The following is a 13,208-nucleotide window of genomic DNA, read 5'->3' as shown; positions in this document are numbered from 1 at the left end:
TGGTTCGCAGTTCTCCCGAATTTTGTTTACTGACTGCAAATGCTGATTCTAAGGCTAAAGTGCAAATTGAAGAGGCTACACTTTTTGTCCGCAAAGTCAAAATAAATTCAAAGATTCAACTGGCTCACCTGTCTGTGTTAGACAAGTCAAACATGATATACCCCATCAATCGTGTGCAAGTGTCTTATTTTTCAATTCCCAAGGGTATGTCAGATGCCACACGAGACAATCTGTATCTAGGTGAAATACCATCTAGATTAATTATTGGACTAGTCGCTAGTGATGGATTTAATGGCACTTTCAACAGAAATCCATTTAATTTTCATCATTTCAATCTGAATTTTCTTGTAGTGACCGCTGACGGTATTCAGTATCCCTCACAACCTTTGACTCCGAACTTCAAAGAAAGGCATTACAGCAGATGTTACATGTCACTGTTCACATCACTAGGTAAATGGAACAGAGACTGTGGTAATGACATTTCTTATGAAGAATACGTAAAGGGAAACGTTCTCTATGGATTTGACTTATCGCCAGATCAAAATGCCGTTGCCCCCCCATGTCAGCCTGTTAAGAAGAGGAAGTGTGCGACTCGAGGTTAAATTTGCTCAACCTCTTCCTGAAAACATCACAGTGGTTCTTTATGCAGAATTTGAGTGTACGTTATCCGTAACAAAGGATCGTTCTGTGTTACTGGACTATGAACACTGAACAATTAGTAAGCATACTAGAGTTAGAACCCACGACGAGAAAAGTGGGTTTAGGAGTTTGTGCTCGTGATAAATTGCCACTATATCCGATCAGAAAACAACAGTCGATGTTCGTCGTGAACACAGATCCGACCTGGTTGCCAGGACAACATTGGCAAGCTATCTATATTAAAGGCAAACACGGTGATTTTTTCGATAGCTTCGGTCGTCCACCCGAAAACGATATTGTTAACTTTCTGAATATTAATACTAATAAATGGTATTATAATTCTGTAATTGTACAAGCTAAGGAATCTGTCGCTTGTGGTTTGCATTGTGTGTATTTTTTAATATTGAGATGTCGTGGTCTTTCTATGCAAAATATTATTAACAAATGTTATTCTAAGGATTTATGGTTAAATGATATTGTAGTAACTAATGCTGTTACAGATCATTTACTGAAAATAAAAAATAATTAAAAAAAAAAAAATTTTTTTTCACTTACCATTTTTTCCAAACCAGTTTCTTATTCCCACGCAGCTTTCGGGGAGATAGAGAGATGAATTTGGTACTCCTTCTTCGAGCTCTCTTGCGGGGAGGGATTGGAGTGGAAGCATTTTCTTCACTGGGAGTGGCTGATGTTGATGGTTGATGGGAATGGTTCTGGGTATTTGGATTGTTCAGTAAAGGTTCTGGACGTGGTATTCTATGTTCCTGTTGCTCTCCTTCTGTGAGAGCCAATTGGTTTTTCAACCCTAAATACTTTTGCAGAACATTTAAATATGCTTTTACTTTTTCATCTGCATGTTTATTTCTTATTTTTAAAATAGCACTCATTTCATCATCAAGTGCATACAATTCACGCTCCTCTGGTGATTGGAGAAGCGTAAATTTTTTAAACATATTCATTTTCTAATAAGTGAAGTCAATAAAGGAACAATGATACTGCCTAATAATGGGAACAGTGCTCCTCCGTGCTGTAAAACCAATTTTCTTCTGGTTATGAAGGGAAGCGATTTGTTACTTAGTGCTCTTATAATTTTTTTTTTCCTTCGTAGGCGTGACTTTTGCTTGTTTTTTAGTGGAATATTTCCACATAATACATTTTTGCAAATTTCACAGAGTGTGGTGATTTGGCTGGAGGTGCAATGTTTTAAAGCATCATTTGCTTGTTTGGGAGAGGAATGAGATAAGTACTTGATGAGATATTCATAGCGTTTGAGTCTATCAGCCATTCAGGTATAAATACTGTATTGGGTTCTTCTCCTGGCAAAATCCGTGACCTCAAGCGTAAAATATCAGGTGTTTCCTGTCTAAAGTCTAAAACTAAATATGAGTGGGGTTCCCGTGTTGCATCTTTATAAATCTGAACTAACACGTTCGTTTGTCCTGGAAATACTTGGGAAGCTAAATGAGAAAACTGCAAAGAGTCTCGGGGATTTTTAAAAGCAATAACATAATGACTATTGAGAGAAATTGTACGAAAATGTGTACCTTTACAGAATAAATTTTGTGTCAGTAGAATGACACTAAGGTTACGGTGATGTGAACCTTTTATGAATACATCAGCTATTTCCGTGCTGTCCTTAGCCTGGTGAATCAAATCATCGATTATGAGTAAATTTTTCACATTAGAATCAAATTCAGGTAACTTCAAACCATTCACGAATTCTATATTGGTAAATTTTTTAAATTTATCTTGATTTTCACTGTAACAGTAAACGATTCGTTCCGGTGGTGGTTTGATTAGTTGATTACAATGTTCTATGAGAGACAACACGAATGTTATTTTTCCTGACTGAGTAGCTCCCGAAATTATACATGTAAATGGATGTATGAACATATTGAAAATGATAATATAATAAGTCTATGATTGTTTTTATATAATTAGAGATCATGTAAAAACAAATAGATACTTGTTTTAATATAAAAAAAAATCTCCTTGTCAACATTTTTTTTATTTTTTTTATTTTTTTTTATCACAGTCACCATGTAATCATGCCAAGACGAATTTTCTTTTTTAATTCTAAGGAAAAAAAAGCTATTGTGGAATAATAGTAACAATAACATTAATGTTAAAAATGTACAAGAGAAGGGCGACACTGCAAATCATCGTGTTGTGAAACAACCATGGATTTTTACCAACCAGGTAGAATGTTGTTTAGTTTTCTGTCCCATAGATGGCATCTTTTGCTTATGGGGTATATGAGTGCAAGGAATTATCCTTTAAAATACCCATAGGGAAAAGTGGATGTGTCTGTTGACACTATGCGCTTCGCAAAAGTGTATCCGAATCTTTTTGTTACTGAGGTCGTTTTGAGTTGACAGCTCCATTTGTCTCTGTGGACAGAAAATGGTACAGGAATTTGGATATTTTGTGGCTCACCCCTTACTGCTGCAATCATAGATTCCAGATTAATCTCAGTGGCCGCGCGAGAATTTAAAGTAATGCCTTTGCATTTGGTCACAATCTTACCCCTCCGCGTTCTGTAGGAATAAGATTTGGGGCCTGTGGTAACAAACTCAACAATAAAGTCACCGTCGAGTTCGTCACCTAGCTCCCCAAGGTAGTGACCAATGGACGGTGAGTAATCGCCCGGTTTTTCAATGAAAATCACAGAATCAGTATCTGTGTATAAAAGCCGTCTTTGCAAAGGTTCCATGACCTCGTATAACTTTATCCTACCGTAGGCAGCTACAAATGAGGAGATGACAGCATTCCCTTTCCTATTTTCAGGCTCAGTGCCTTCAACAGGCGAGTAGGCAACCATCATCTGCTCTTCTGAAACTAACCTGGCATCTTGGATAACTTTACTGTTATCTAAAAAAAGTTCTACGAGGTCTTCATAAGAGGAAATCACCTGGGTCTGAGTTCTTAACATTCTCATGCCAAGCCTTCCCCATAGAGAATTCAAACAAAGCTTAGCAAGTGAACGTTTACCAGGGTTTTTACTAATGTGTTCACTATTTAACATAACACCTTCCCTTAGCAAAAACTCGTCCAGATAAGCCTGTCGGTTTTGACCTTCAGGCCATCCAGATGCTTCCTGTTTCAGCTTCAGAAAGGTATCAATATAGTGAGCAAAGAAGTTTTCTTCCCCTTCAAATTTTTGAGAAAAATGCCACACCTCGTAAAATTCAATAACTTTATAACCACGAGAACATGCTAAATCTAACTCTGGACTGCACCAATAACCTGTAAATGATCGGTCGGTATGAGAGCATAATGGGGCCATTTCGGAAGCACAATTTCCACACAGGGGGAAGATTAATTTTTCGTTAACTGTGATGGGCAAAACCGGTAAAAAGAGATCTGTAGGTGCTTCCACTTTTGCATGGCAAATACCAAAGTATACCCCAGGAGAATAGTCGAAATTATCGATAATAACTTCGGGATGCCCCATAGGAAATACCTGGTATTTCATTACCCATGGATAAAGGCTATTGAAGTCCAAATAGCGAATAACTTCCCCTTCTGACTGAATTTTGTGATACATTTTGTAGCAGTCGGTTCTGCCACCATGCAGAGCACTACGAGGTAATATGGGATCTGGAATATTAAGAGCAGCAATAAAGGTTTTCAAGGCTGTGTTTTCAGAAATTTCTGCATTAAACTGACATTCCCAAATTGAGATAACATCGAATCCTTGGCTACGAAAATAGTTTTCGCGATCCTTTGTTTGCTCAAAAAGGGTTATCATGTTTGTATTTCTGTATGGTTGGAATGTATTTGGCTTGTAACAAAACTGACATCCATGGAAGAAGCGCCCGTAATATTCAAAAATTAAGCTTCCACATTTCCCATCGACAAAATAAGGTCCGATGCGGACTTCTCCCCCCACAGAACGTGCATGTTGTATGGTTATGTTGTTCTGTTGTTCTTGCTATTTGAGCCAAGCCAAAGCCTTTCGACTTTGCACGTTTGCCCCTATGTAACCCCGAGCAGGAAGTATGGCCAATGTGTTAGGTTTCAAAAAGTTTTGGAGAAATACTCTCAAACATACTCCTGCAATTGTAATGTCATGGAGAAAGGGATCAATCTGGGTGAGCTGTATGAAGAGAGTGCGAAAAGTGTTGCAACTATCACGCAAAACACGCACGTCATCTTTCGTATAAGCTAAAAGTTCCGCTTTCAGACAGTATTCAGTGTCTAGCCGATTTTCGTACCAAGTCTCGAACTCTGTACGAGTTTCTTTATTCATAAATTCCGGCTGGAAATATGATTTTTCGGGGATGACTCCACGATAATCCAGAGAATCAGATGTGTGAAACTTATGAGGAAAGAAACCCTTACGAACTTCTGGGAGATCAAACATAGCAGGCAGTTTCCTAAGAGCGACACTAATGTATGAAAAACTGTCAAGAAATATGATGTTTAAAGGGTCATAATAGATAGCAAGTATCTTCGATCCGTCAAAAACTACACGGGGTTGGAAATTTTTTGAAAAAAGATATTCCAAAATAAAATACCCGTCAAAACCACGAAAATTGTGTGCAATCACACGAACATTTTCGTATTTTGGTTTGACAGTCCGAAGGATCTTACCATCTCGATCTCTTTTCATGATATTCTTGACAGAAAACAGCTCATCTAGAAACTGACCCACACAGTTTTCACCCCAGAACTCGCGTTCGTGACTACCAAAATCAGCTATACATAATACTGGTACATGACGATGATTTTTAGCTATAGTTTCTGTGTCAAAAAAAACCATAGAAACTTGTTTATTTGAGACCTCAGATTTTTGCACAAAGCATTTCTGTTTTGGGTGAACTGATTTGCAGTAGTTGCAGAAATTTTCAGGTGGACAGACGTGACTTTTATCTGTAGAGAAAGTAGTCAAACACTGTCCGCAACGATGGAATTTTGAACAAATATTATTTTGTATGTGTAAATTCAGACATTCGTTGCCGTAGAAAAACCTATTGCATAACTTGCACAAAAGAAAATTCTGCACACTATGATTGGCGTTTGTGCGGCAGCGGGTGCACACATTTTGGCATCTATGCATTTGCAATTTGATTGAATTTTTGAATGATTTTATGCAACAGGGGCAATAATAGTTATTCCCAAACAGAGCTGGCACACTACGCACTAAATCATAATGAGAGTTGCGGTATAAAAGACAGATCTGTTTATTTGCATTTGGGCCCCGAAATACCACAGAAAAATCAGCATCTGCTGAAAAAATTACGATTTGGTATTCCGGAGTCAAATGCTTTTGAAAGAGATCTGCTTCTGGAATACCGCAAGAAATGAGCGGAACCCCTGCAATTTTGTGCAAAGTTAAAGCCCTCTTTGTTTGTATCTGCTTACGATCTAAACGCACTTGTCTGTATGTTGCAACATCAACAGTGTGTGAAGAAACACCCAGAACAATTGCTTGGGCCATGCAAAGATTGTCTTTGTTGTTAATTTCCACAATAGCTTTTTTTATTTTCACAAATTCATCCAGGCTAAGCAGCGTTCTTCTTTTAACATTGCTTCTTCCACCACCATTGTTACTGATATTGATAAGTACGACATCGATCACAAGATCATTTGCCAAAAGAAACTCACGTTTCGATTGGGAGACAGCATAAAAAGCATCAACTATCCTATGGATAGTTAGTTCAGAAAGCAACATAAATGGTAAGTTTATGTTGCTTTCTAAACTGGATGCACTAACACCCAACCGAACGTGAGAAAAAGTTCCAGAACCCGATAAACGCTGAATGATCTCATTAAGCATATCTCGAAAAATATCAAAAAAACACTCTGGTGAAAAGAGTTCCAGATCACGAAATCGAACTTGATACTCTAATTGTCGAGTTTGATACTTGATAGATTTACGTGATCGGGCCACCGAAACAGTATAAAAGTCCCTGTAGAGTGAGGGTTCGATAGTAGTAGAAGTAGAGAGTTTAGTTTCACATCCAGTAACTGAATGTGAATCATATAAATTTTGGGGAGGGTAGCGACTTCCTCCAGCCACACCAGCGATTGTTATATTAGAATTAATACCACGTCCTGTGATTTCTTCATTTTCTCCAGTCAAATCTACCTCTACAATGGTGGGTTGATGATTGGATATATTCCCATTACCATCAATAAACCGAATAACAGATGATCGCTATTAAAAAAAAAAAAAAAAAAAAAAATTACTTTCTAGATTTCAGAAATATCGTTTAGAAATAAAAATTCAAGGTGATTTTAGCAATTTCAATACTACATAAGAGTTTCACTAACACACTTTTACTAAACATCACCCCTCAAAAATTTTCCCCTAAAAATCATAAAATTTATTACCAATTTCGATACTACACGATGGTTTCACTAACACAATATTGCTAAATAACCACACTCAATATCTTTTCCCAATAAAAAATAAATAAATATATATATATATATATATATATATATATATATATATATATATAATGACTTATGGGATTTCACTAAAAACAAAACAGATTGAATATCATAAACATGATTTTTATTTTCCATTGCAAAAACCACATTATAACTTTATAGACAAAATCGCTAATGTAGTCACTAAAATTCATATGACATTGCTATAAAATGACAAATTAACTTACTTTTTCTCCAGAAAAACTCATTTTGAAACTATAATAATCTTCTGAATGCATACAACTATTACAAATACTACTAGAAAGTAACTACTAGAAACTCAAATTGGAACCAAAGAGCGACCCTTTAGTCTATTTATAAAAAAATTAGAACCAATGGAAAACCAAAAATCACATCATGTGACAATGAATAACTTAGTTCTCATCGATCACACAAGGTCAAATTACGAACCTTTGCTACCCATCAGAAAGTTGACTAATACACATCCCTGAGAAAATTTTACCTTTGAAGTAACCGCTATCTATACGGGTAAGAAAACAACGATGACCGACTGATCGGAAATGAGTCACTCAGTTATCTACAAAAAAAAGGTTAATGAAAATTAACACTGTGGGAAAATAATTCACAAATAAATTCTACTTACAGAAATAGGTTAAGAGCACAAGGAATCGAAGGTAAAATTAATAGTTATATTGGTAATTTCCCAACGGAAACCAAGAGTTCGAAACAAAACACACGATTTCACACCTACGTACAACAAAAGGCGACCGGATAAGATATCTTAAAGACTTAATGAGAAATATTCAGTGTTGGAAAAAAATTCACATATACTTTATATATTTATTAATTCTGCTCAGTTATTCTGTTAGAATATAACCTGTAAAAGTAAAATACAGAAAATAACCAATCAATTTGAAAAAAAATAATAATAATAATTTCACTTGTCTGAATTCCATACTCTAACAGCAATCGGAATTCGAAACCGGAAATAACACTTACCCTAAACAAAACAGCGCATAGACTTTCCAACCAAGGGCACCCGTGGGAAAGAATTAATACAGAGAACCAAATGGATACTAAAGTAAATTAAGTAGTCCACTAGCTTTTCTGGTTATTTACAGAAATATCATTCAACTCCTATGTTTTGTGTGTTTTGTGGTGTGAATATATGTCAGCCACAGTAAGCTATAATGAAAACTCTTTTCAGATATGTGTTTGCGTTCTGTGAATATATGTTAATCAACAATTTGGAATATTCAGAAAACCTATAGTACCACAATGTTCCCATTCTGGAAAGAAATGTAAGTTTTTTTTTTTTTTTTTTTTTTTTTTTCAAAGAAATGTTACGCCAAGAAAAACACCATTTGCATTGGTGATATATGTAAATTCAATTCCTATTTCTTGCATATTGCAATGTAAATAATAGCTGTGAAATAAATATGTAAACTTAAAAGAACAAACAGTGTCTTTGATGTGTTATGTATGTTTAAGTAAGAATACTTTTGAAATCACCGTGAATTCACACACGATTTGTTTATTTATTTATTTATTGAACTTTAAGATCTTACTTTTAGACAAATCAAAATATCCGTATGAATTATGAATAAAATAAAATATGAACTTGATTAGAATATGTGTATAGAAGAAAATACAGATGAGGTATGGAAAAAAAAAAGTATGTGTGTTTGAGTGACATCAGTATATAATTAATTATTCAGAAAACCTCGAAACTGTGAATATCCAAACACATAACGTCACGATTCTTATCTTATCTGGATCTTGTCAGAAGTGTCCACCAATGACAACACGATTACTTATACACTAATATATTTCCCTTTCCATTCAAAACAATAACGTCACTTATTTACAAATGACGACATTTATTTACAAACAAACCAAAACACAAGAACTGAAGCCATTGACTACATATGCTCCCAGGGAAATTCCAAACATTCCACACCCATGAAGCCACGCACACCGGAAGCATTTGGTTTAAACTGTCCCACCAATCACAACACGAATCCTTATCTCTAATATATCTCCCTTTTCCATTCAAAACAACAACGTCACTTATTTACAAATGACGACATTTATTTACAAACAAACCAAACACAAGAAGTGAACCCATTGACCACATATGCTCCCAGGGAAATTCCTGACTCCTGAAGCCACCCACACCGGAAGCATTTGGTTCAAAATGTCCCACCAATCACAACACGAATCCTTATCTCTATCATCAACCATAATCCCATACGCGAACCAAAACACAAGAACTGAAGCCATTCACACACTTGCCCACATGGAAATTCCTAACATTCCAAACTCATGACGTCACTCACAATGACGTCAGGAAGCCACGCCCACCGGAAGCATTTGGTCAGAAACTCCAAACTGAAGCCATTGCCACATGTACCCTCAGGGAAAAGCCACGCCCACCGGATGCATTTGGTCAGAAGTGACCCCCCTACTACTGACCAAGCTCCAGTCTAATGCAAACATTTCTGTCGAGTACCATCATAGAACTATCAGTACTCCCATTATCCTCGACCTTTTTCTAACATTGATTCCGGAAGGACTCCCATAGATATTCGGAAATCCTAAATACATAACCATGCTGATAGTAATCAATTATCTTTGCTGTAAAATGTATATTGCGGTTTATTTGTTTAATTATAACATTAAAATTTTATTCATTTACAAAGTGTGCGAAATTTATATTTTGAAATGCAGTTTTTGTAAAAAAATAAGTACATTTTTCAATTTTATTAAAAGTTCACGAATGCCTCCGCCTGATATCAGAAGCACCGTGGGTCATCAGGAACGAACGGGCGCACCGAAATACCAACACCGGAGATATCTTTTTCCTTCTCCACTCAATAGCAGTCAAGTACTTCGCAGATGTCGCCACACACTCTCGAACCAACTCATCAAATAAACTGCTGACTCTAACGAAAGAAGTCACCAAAAGCCATCCTCCTCTCTGCTGATCACTCCTAACTTTACCAGTCCCAAATGGCTAACACAAAGCTCTCAAACCATCCAAAACCAAGTGACTTTCTCAACTAACAAAGGGGAATATGAAAAGCAATTTGCTTCACACATCGAATTAAGCATTGTTATCAGCACGCAAGCAATCTTTTTTTTTTTAACACATGAATTTGTGTTGAAGGGATTTTTTTAATTCTCCCCTGAAAATATAAGTACGTTTGCGATATAAATACTGAATTCATTAATTGATAGCGGTTTCCCATGCGTGCATCGGTCGGACCATATTTGAAGGTACGTACTATTTCAATGACGAATGCAAAAACTGACAGTTTCGTTCATGTTTTTCGTAGGTGCCCGCGAGTGTTTCTCGTAAATTCTCTGGTCAAATTTCGTACAAAACTTTCATGGTTCCTGCATTCGGCTTCGAAATAATGCTGGATTTAATATCCGCGAGTGTTTCTCGTAAATTCTCTGGTCAAATTTCGTACAAAACTTTCATGGTTCCTGCATTCGGATTCGAAATAATGCTGGATTTAATATCCACCTGATTTATATAAATTTGCATCGCCGAAATGAAGACTTTTGGCTCTTTATTTTAGTAATTACTACAAATAGTATTATACCGTAGTCCCTCCCCTTATCCGCGGTCAGTCCCGGTTTGAAAATATTAAATGGAAAATTCTAGAAATAAACAATTTATAATTGCATCGTAAAAGCGGATGTTAAATCCAACATTATTTCAAAGCCAAATGTTTGTAGAAACTATGAAAGTTTCGTAAGTTGACCTAAGAAAAAATGATTTTTTTTTTTTTTTCTCAGGTCAACTTACGAAACGAGAATACAATCCTCGGCATCCCGAGATGCCTTAGCTACTTGAGAGGTCGCGGTGGTAACTTTCAACGCTCAACGCTACTGACTGGATGGGAGAAGCAAATATGCTTTTATATTCCCCTTTGTCTGGGTTGGTGTACAGGTGAATGGGGTAGTTTTGAGCTTTATGCTCTCCCTTTGTGGGCAGTGTAGTTAGTTGATATCAGCTGGGAGTAGAATTGTTTTCGGTCTTTTGTGCTTATTGTAGACTGTCTCATCGTATTCTGAAGCTTGACTGATCAGTGGGTTAGGATGAGTGATTGCTCTGGTGAAATACTTCTCTGCTAGGTCGTGTAGTAGGGGGGCTATGTATGGTATTTTGGTCTCCCGATGGATCTGTGCGTTTCTGACGTACCACGGTGCGTCCAAGATCATCCGAAGGCATTTATTTTGTATTCTCTGGAGTTTTAGGATATTAGACTGTGAGGTGTGGCTCCACGCTGGGGAGGCATACGTGATTACCGGGCGTAATACCATCTTGTATATTAGTAGTTTATTTTGTGTGTGAAGTTTACTTCGGCGGTTGATCATGGGGTATAGCTGTGCTATGGCTCTGGCTGTCTTGCTGCAGATGTGTTTAATGTGACTGTTGAATCTAAGTCTTTTGTCCAATCTAACTCCCAGATATGTGGTTTCTGCTTGCCATGGAATCTTTTTCCCATAGAGTTGGATGTCATCACTGATGAGTACTTTTCTTCTGGTGAAAAGCATCGCCGAGCTTTTGTGTGGATTGACCTGAATCCTCCAATCTGAGAACCACTTTGCAAGAGTGGAGATGCTATCCTGTAGTCTTTTGGTTGCCAGCTTGGGACTGAGAGATCTGGACAATATTGCCGTATCATCGGCATATAAGGCAGTGATGGTTGTTCTTGGGTTTTGTGGGATATCGGCTACATAGATTGAGAAGAGTAGGGGGGCCAGAAGAGAGCCTTGGGGTACGCCTGCCAGAATTTTTCTTCTGGATGATACAATTCCATTGATTTTTATTTGCATGTATCTGTCTGAGAGATAGGATTTGATCAGTCTGATGATGTTTATGGGTATGTTGGCTTTTATAAGCTTGTAGAGTAGGCCCTGGTGCCATACTTTGTCAAATGCCTTTGCTAGATCCAAGAAAACGGCTGCAGTGTGCTGGTTCCAATTAAAGCCGACTGTGATGTGTTCTACCAGGCGGTGTATTTGTTGAGTGGTACTGTGCTCCTTCCGGAAACCAAATTGTTCATTAGGGATGATTTTAAGTTTCTCTGTGGCGTCTTGTAGTCTGGTAAGGATAACTCTCTCTGCTATTTTGCCAAGGCTGGATATTAGACTAATGGGCCTGTAACTTTGGGGAAGATGTGGGTCATTTCCAGGCTTTTTTATCGGTGTTATATCAGCAATTTTCCAGGCTATGGGAAAATGTTGTAGTCTGATTATTGCATTTGTTATGTTGACTATATGGATTATGGCCTTTCTGGGAAGAATTTTTATGATTTTATTGGTGATTCCATCTGGTCCTGGGGCTTTTTTTGAATTTAAATGCTTGATGATGTTATATATTTCTGTTGGGGTGGTAGGAGTGATGTGGTCTGGGCAGTTCTCTGTTTGCTTTAAAGTATGCCTGACCTGCATATGAATATTATATATATGACTAATATTCAGGTTGTCATATGCAGGTCTGCACTGCTCCTCCAGACTGTCAGCCAGTGCATCAGCTTTGTCTCTATCCATGTGTGTTATTCCGTGCTTGGTCTGCATGGGGGGTAAGGGTTGATTTTTTCTACGGAGGATCTTCAAAAATTTCCATAAAGTATGATCAGCTTGGTTTAGGGATGTTAACTTCTTTTCCCATTCCTGGTTTCTATGATTTTGTAGTGCATCTCTTACTTTTCTGTTTAGGTTATTTAGGATAGTTTTGTCTTGTGGGGCTCTAGTGTTATGGTACCTCTTCCTGGCTTTATTTTTGGACTTGATTAAGTTGGTAATCTCCTCTGGGATTCTGCTGGTTGAATGGATGAGTGTAGTTCTGGTGACTGAAGCAATTGCTTTCTTGATTTGGTCTGTTAAGCTTTTTACTGCAGTGTCTATCTCTTCTTTTTTATGTATGATAGGTACTGGGCCGATGTGCTCTGGTAGGACATGGGACAGTTTGTCCCATGCTAAGAATGAGTGTAGTGGGGAGAATTGATCTAGTGTACCTAGTTTGAGTACTAGGGGATTATGATCTGATGACAATTCATTTACTGTTTCCAGCTGGTACTGATATTTGATATTCTTTAAAATAATGATGTCTAGCACGTCTGATCTGCCAATTGGGCTGTGATGGGTAG

The sequence above is a fragment of the Typopeltis vanoorti genome, chromosome 21, assembly GCF_054136105.1.
Source record: "Typopeltis vanoorti isolate ZY-2024b chromosome 21, IOZ_Tvanoo_1.0, whole genome shotgun sequence".
Taxonomy (NCBI): domain Eukaryota; kingdom Metazoa; phylum Arthropoda; class Arachnida; order Uropygi; family Thelyphonidae; genus Typopeltis; species Typopeltis vanoorti.
Note: the sequence above shows the minus strand (reverse complement) of the source record.